Source organism: Solanum pennellii, chromosome 3, assembly GCF_001406875.1.
Source record: "Solanum pennellii chromosome 3, SPENNV200".
NCBI classification, from domain to species: domain Eukaryota; kingdom Viridiplantae; phylum Streptophyta; class Magnoliopsida; order Solanales; family Solanaceae; genus Solanum; species Solanum pennellii.
In genome coordinates this window covers 55,437,618-55,445,776 of record NC_028639.1, presented here as the reverse complement: position 1 = coordinate 55,445,776, position 8,159 = coordinate 55,437,618, and positions in this window count along the sequence as shown.

The following is an 8,159-nucleotide window of genomic DNA, read 5'->3' as shown; positions in this document are numbered from 1 at the left end:
TACAATAATAAAATAACAACTGAATACAAAATACAAACTAATAAATATTGCACAATGTACATAACAAGAAATTTACAAATATATTCAGTACACATTGTTGAACAAATTGTTATTTAACTTCAACTCAACATGCAAAAATCTAAACATGTAAAAAAATATTTAAATACCTCTTCATCAACAATTTGGTCTTCGCCGTCATTTTCTTATACCCTACGAGTTACGTTTTCAATCTGAATTTGATGAAGACTTTATTCTTGTCGTCTCTCTTCCCTAATTTTAGAAGCAGATCTTACAATATCCGCTATTTCTTGAATAATACATAGATTAAATGATGAAAAATCACTAGAAATCGTTTACTAAGATGAATAGTGTCTCTTAGAATCATTCTTTGGAAAGTGTTTTATAGTTATAAACGAGAAGAATCCTACTTTCACCAATAATTTAAACAACAATAAAATCAAAAAATAAATCTTAAAAAAAAAAAAGATACCGATAAAAATACCTTAATTAGAGGAATTTGTGTGAATCCAGATTTTGAAGATAAAAAAAAATAATTCGGTAGAAGATAATAAAAAAATTGGAGTTAAAGAGAAGAAAGATTTAAAGGTTGAATAGGAATATGAACATGAAAATATGAAGAGAGAGAATTTTATTTTTTTTTACTTATGAGATAAATAAGGAAGAGAGAGATATGAGGAAAATTTGTAGATTTTGATTTTTTAAAAATTAAAATAATTTGGGAAAAGTAAACTATAGATATACATAGAAATGTAAATAAATTATTTTTTAGGAGATAAAATAGGTGTTTAATTAGGATACATATTGTTTTTCAAAATAATGACATTTTTAACATTTTAACTAATATTTTTAAAGTAGTAAATTTTTTACTAATTAAGTTTTTAATCTTGACTAATTTGCTAATTTTTCCAATCTTTGTTAGTCCAACAACAGATTGATGCCTAGGCCTAGGCCTAGGCCCTAGCTATCTCCAGCCCAGTGCTAGTCAATTGATCTGTTGTTAGTCTAAGCCTGGTTGCAAATGGATTGGGCTTACTTAGGATATGTTCAGCCTACCTTCAAAAAAATTGTTTTTCCAAAAACAGAATTGAAAATTTTGTGTTTGACCAAATCAATTGAGAAACGTTTACATTAGTACCATAAAGAAGTAGTTTGTTTGCCACATAAGTCATAAACCGCCAAATAATTGCAGACATTTCATGTGCCTTTTTTGTTTACATAATTTTCTTGTTCTAGACGGAATACAGAATCAATAGAGTATATGTGTATTAACTAAGAGAATAAAATAATAATAATAATTCAAGAGTTAGGCACCGACTATAACGTGATGTATAAGTTTACTATTACAAACACAATGAGTTCATAATATTAATAATAATATGGCCTAGTATTTTATTTCCAAGAGATTTCCTCAATCTTTCCAATTTGACTTGTATCAAAACCACCTCTTTCCCTCTCTTCTTATAATAATAATAATTAATATATATTTCATTTGATTCCCAACGCAAATTAAATAATAATTTCTCAAACTTGTTGCAAAAAAACATGGAATATTATAATAATAGTTTCAGTGTCTCATTTTGACGAAACTAGATATAGGAAAACACGACTTCGAAGAATGCAGAGTATTTAAATTTAACACAATTGGCAAATGATTCTAACATGACAGAAGAATAAATATGAGAAAAACAAATAAATTTTTTTGATCTAATAACACGTTTCTTAGAACCAAGTTCATAGGTTTAGTTCATATCTTATTAAATTTTTTTTAATAATTATACATATTTTTAATATAAATATATAATTTAAAGTAAAAATTACTAAATTCAACTTGCGATTGCCACCGACTTTCTGAATGTCAAAATATGTTAGCTTGAACTCAAAGTCAAGTTCTCAACTTCCACCAGCCCATCAAAATAACAAACCCTAAGCAGCAGACACGTTTGAGAAGTGAAATTTTACCAATACGTCATTTTAATGATGTCTACAATTATTTTTTTATAAAAATAATAGTACTAATTATATATAGGATTTTTCTAATCGATTATTATGTCTATGATTTGCTTTCTAACGACCTCACCAGCGCATTAATTAATAGGAGGGGCTTATATAGTCTTTTACTTATTTCATACGCTAAAAATAAATGTTCATATTTATTTGTTCAATTTAAATAATTAAAAAGTAATTTATCACAATATATTTATTTTATTTTTATTATTAAGTTTTTATTTATTTCCTAATTAGTGAGACGATTTAAAACATGTGTCAAATTAAATGAATAAGTAAACATCAGCAAAGGAGTAAATACTAAATTCTTGCACAAAGGACATGAAAATTAAAACTATTACTAGTTTACTACTCCCTCCATCCGGTTTATTTGTCATGATTTCTATTTTTAGAGTCAAATTATAAAAATTTTCACTAATATTTTAAGATACATTTTTTCTTAATATTAATATGCAAAAAAATTGTAATTTATAGTGTTTTTCATATAGTTTTAGAATATTTATTTTTTTTGTTTAAAATATCGAATTAATGCGATCTAATTTACCTTTGAAAATTAGTCAAATTAACTTTTGATAAGCGGAACATGACAAACAATTTCGGACGGAGCGAGTAGGTTACCGCACGTCTTCTGAAATAGAAATTTCTAATTTGTATAAACGTTGCCTTCCTTATTTCAAGTGAAATTGTATATTCATAAGTTCTGTCTTATTAATGTCCACCAGTTTGCATACGACGGTGTGTATTGCACGTATAATAGTACGATCTTCTGTGTTTACAAAAAAAATCTAAGGATGTACGAAATATCATTATAATTTTTCATAGACAGTGATATCGATAAGTATCTTAAATTTTTATTGTAATTAGTTCCTTGTTTGGACTTTGGATGGTTGTTACGTGTTGTAATGTATTGTATTGTTAATTTAAAAAAAAATTATGTGCTTTGATGCTTAAATTTTATTGAATCATATAGTATAATTAATTCATTGTAAGGTAACCACAAAAAAATTTATTTTATGCAACGACTTATTTGAGACACGTTTTGCCATAGATTTTTTAAGTAATATTTGAGAAAAAATTTGACAAATAGTGCTTGTCCATACAATTTATGATTAATTGGCAAATATTCTTGGCAAATATTCCAAATTCCAAAAAAAACTAGTTATTTTCTAATATTTGAGTCAAATCTCATTTGGGTTCTTTCAAAAATTGAATTTTACGTCAAAATTTTATCTTTTCCAAAAACACCCTCTATAGTAATTGTTCTGTTGTATTACATAATTTTTTTGCGTGAACCAAAGTAGTGATAAAACAGTCAGTTAATATGAAAATGATGATATGGTTGTTGATGAAAATAATGAACTATCGGCTCAGAGTAACAAAGTCATGTGTTTTGTCTACTTAACGATATATGGAATGATGATTGTTTCACTCACTCCAAATTACCACATTGCTCTAATTAAAGAAAAGAGATAAAGTGACACCTGGAGTTGTCCCAAATTTTCAAAAAGACACTTAAACTATGCAAACGTCCTATTACCCCCCTAAACAATCTTGAACTAATATTATTACATCATTTTTTGTCCACCTGGCATGGAGAATGTATGCACTATCTTAAATAGCGTGAACAAACTAAAAAAATAAATATAATTTTATTTTTACAAGTATTTTGTTATAAAATATATTTTCTTGTTTTTCTTATTATTTTAACTTTTTCTCCTTATTAATTTTCTCTTTTTCTTTCTTCCTTCGTCTTCAAAAATTCATTGTCATTTTCATTGCAACTTCTCACTTTTAATGTCATTTTTTATCACAACTCCACCTCCCTTTTTTACTACTATTAGTTTAGCTCTCTTCAACTTTAAAATTATATCTAAATGTTTTATTACATTTCGAACAATTTGATAATCCACTAGATTTCAAGATGATTAGTAGGTATTATTCATTTTCTAAAATACAAATTTCACTTAAACTTTTTCAATTTTTGGAGATTTCTGATTCTTTCAAAATTATCATTTCTAGTTTTAAAGTTATATGAAATGAGATAATTGATGATACCTTCAAAATTTTGATTTTTCTTAGACAAAATAATTAGTTTGTTATCAATAACACAAATACTATAAAATAATATAATTTTGATAGAAAGGAATTTGACCGAAGAAGAAGAAGAAGAAGAACAAATGGAGGGGCTCAACTTGACGAAGGGGTGGGGTGAGGTGAAGAAGAAGAAGAACAAATGGAGGGACTCAACTTGACGAAGGGGTGGGGTGAGGTGAAGAAGAAGAAGAAGAAAAAGAAAAAGAAAAAAGAAAATGAAGGGAGGGGTAACTTAAAAGTAGGGGTGAAAGATGAAGAATTTAAAGTGAAATTAAAATTAAAGTAATAAAATTAAAATAAGTCAAAAAGTAAGAGAGAGAGAAATAAAAAAAAAGTTAAAATTAAAAAAAATATATATTTCAAATTCAATTAACACGTGTGACACAATGATTGGTGTGTGATAACCACTTGCTATTTAAAATCTGGTATTGATCGAAAAATGATGTTATAATATATTATCAGAATTGTTTAGGGGGGTAATAGGACGTTCACATAGTTAAGGTGTCTTTTTAAAAATTTGGGACAACTTCAGGTATTACTTTATGTCTTTTCTCCTCTAATTAATGTCATTGATGTTACTTGTTATTTGTTGAAACAAAGATTCAATTGACTTGTAATACAAATTTGTGGTCAGTTTTAATAATTTTAAAAGCTTATGAGTATAAATCATATTTTTCTATAAAAATAAAATATATTTTCCAAATACTATGATCAAATACATGGTGAAATTTCATCTAAATTTTCATCCAAATAATATTTTGCCAAGAATATTTGAAAATCTTTGGTCACTATATCAAAAATGAGTTTTAGCGGCAATTAATTAGCAATTGTCACTAAGTATATACTTTTAGCGGCAATTAACACTCTTTGTATATGCCCCTAAAGGATTTAACGACATTGGATCTAATGACACTTAACTAATGTCGGTAAAAACTTTAATGTTCTTTATTAATGTGTCTATTTATTGCCGTTAAAAATTGTTTTTGTTATAGTACGTCAAACGCTAGCTTGGTTTGTCATATCACTATCTTAATATATTTTTTTTCTTAATTTGTCTTTACCTATTATATTATAATCTTATGTTATCCTTTTAACATACCATATTTTGTTTTTTTTAGTAGATTTATCATTTAAATTATTGATATGTGACCTATATGATGATGAAGAACAATGTAATTTATCTAAATATTATATTTATTAAAATGATACAATAATAATACAATACATTATAAAAAGATACGTAACAATTCGAGTATATACAAGCTATTTCTTTAAGTTATTTCTCATAAGATCGATATATTTAAGCTAAACGTATAATAAAAGAAATATAACGAAAGATATATTTAAGCTAGTAGTGATATATTTGACCCTTCCCGTTTGATCTACATCATTGTCCCATGGCAGTGACAGAATTGGACAACTCATTAAAAAAAAAAATGAATCCCCACCAGTTAGGAGAGTGACAATAATAATAAGCTGTAATTTAGATCCCTGTCACATTTATTTCCTTTTCGTTGTATAAATCATACTGCCTCCTTCTTGATACCTAAATTATGTTTGGTCCACCCTCACTTCCCTAAATTAAGAATGTTTGGTCCACCTTCCCCATTCAGTCCTTTCATCATATAAATATATGTGATATGTCTCCTCCTAATACACATCAATTGAGATGAATCAAACTCTAATAACATATTAACGCACGTTTTATTTCTATCTAGTAATTTGACGTAGTCAATTTTCTTTAATTTCTACTATCAAAAGTTGGATTTGTGTGAGTTGTGATGCCTCAGCGTAGACTCAGCTTTGTACACATCCAAGTAGGCAACACGCATGCATTACCTACATTTGGACTCTTCACTTTTCTAAAACATTTATTTTCTTTTTGCCCAAAGTATCTTCCATTCAGGTTTCATAAGCATTTAATTACATTCATATTACAAAAGCTTTCTTCTAGAATATAATTGTTACATTTAATATAGCCAATAGAGTTTTTCTCTGTAAAGTTTGGCAAATGAATAGCATTGCATGTGATACATGTCGTTTCAAACATCATTTCTTTCAATCGGTGGGTCCAATTTATACATTTTTATGTTATTTTCAGGAGAAAAATAATTGTAAAAAAAATTTAAATTAAATAAGCGTTAAGTAGAAAGACGATTGAGTTGACGTATCAAAGATATTCTATAAGACTAATCAAGGATATATATAATTTCACCCGATCTTTCTTAGTTAGCGTGCGACTAATGTGATATCTCAAAGAGGAGGCTAGTTGATCTCTTTCTCAGTTAAACTTAGTACATATGATTTATCTAATACAATTTATATCTATTTATTATAAACTAATTCATCGAATGCACACCGAATGAATAACTAATGAATTTTTCTACCCATTAATTAAACTACAATTTACGTCATCATCCAATCATAGTATCATCTAATAATTAATATTAGTCCCACCACCACCACTCGCTTCTTTTGGCTGCAACGCAAGTTGCATTGGCACAATTGTATTATTATCTATCTACCACTCCATTTGATTTTACATATGAATTAAGATTATATACAATAATAATATAATTTAATTTATTATAAAAAGTAATTTTACAAATATAAGAATTAGTAAAATTTAAAAATTGAATCGAGAAATAATTGTTTCGGCAGAAAATGACCAAAAAAAGATGCGTCGTCTGTTCCAAAAAGAAGCAAACATTAAAGGATCTTTAGAGAGACCCCACATGTACTTGCATACCAAATCTCACTTGTAAACCATTTTTTTTCTTTTTCCTTTTCCTTTTTTTAATCTCTTTCCTATCTCATCCATAAATCAAATATTTTTTTGGATAATAATATTTTATATTTATATGTGATAGTAATTTTATTACTCTAATTATAGGTAGTAAGAGAAAATAATTTGAAGAGTGTTAATTTCTTAAATCAAGTATGTGATAATAGTAATTCAAATTTTATTTTTGAATTATGTTTTTTTTTATCTCCTGTATCAAATGATTTTCAGAAATTTTATTTCATAAGATATTTAAAATATTAATTTACATTTTGTTTGATTAAGATATAACTAATTTTACGATAGGTTCATATTTTCAAATAATAACGTGTGAATATGATACCAAACTTAATTTTTATGTATCTTACATTAATTGAATTAATTAAAAAATTATAATTTAAAATAATTTAATCTGTGAAGGTTGTTATTTACATTATCGGTTTATAATTATTTGTTAGGTAAGGTTATGCACTTTTCTCAAGGAAAATTTAATACAAAGTGTAATTTAATTAATATAACCATACTATATTAAGAAAATCAAAAGTTTACATAGCTTTTTAATTAAACAGAATTGAATAATATTAAGAGAAAAATTGAAAGAAAAAAATTAATTATTTTTTGACTGTCTAGATTAACAATTAATTTTACATATTTATTATTAATATACGTGACAAACAAATATGAACTGATTGAGTATTTAATTTTTGTGTATGACCTATGGATTCTATTTAAAACTCATTTCCAGCTGGGATGGGACCCACAAATAGCACCAGCAATCAATCAAAGATTCATGTAATCACTCACGAGACACAAGTACTATCCACTAATCCAACTTGTATTAACATTCAAGTTTGAAAAAAAATAATTGATAAAACTTTACAATAGTTTGTGTGGTAATGATAGAATTGTTTTAAAAAAAAATTAATAATTTAAATTTTAATTAGAGGTTTGAAATTTTTTATATAATCATCAATATTGAATAAAAAATGATATAATTGATCTTTTTATTATTAAATTATATCTTAATTAAAACGATTATGAAATTTCGAAATAAAAATATCAGATCGAGCCAAAGTTGACGTTTATAGTCGATTGGCTGGAAAAGAAAAGGTTGTGTGAATTAAGCAATGTTGGATGTCTTTGGTGTAAAAAATTACTAATTTATTTACCATTTTTATTAGTTGGTCCATATACTTTATCTTATCATTGACCAATATTTAGGCGACGTTTAACCAAATGATGTGAAATTATGATACTA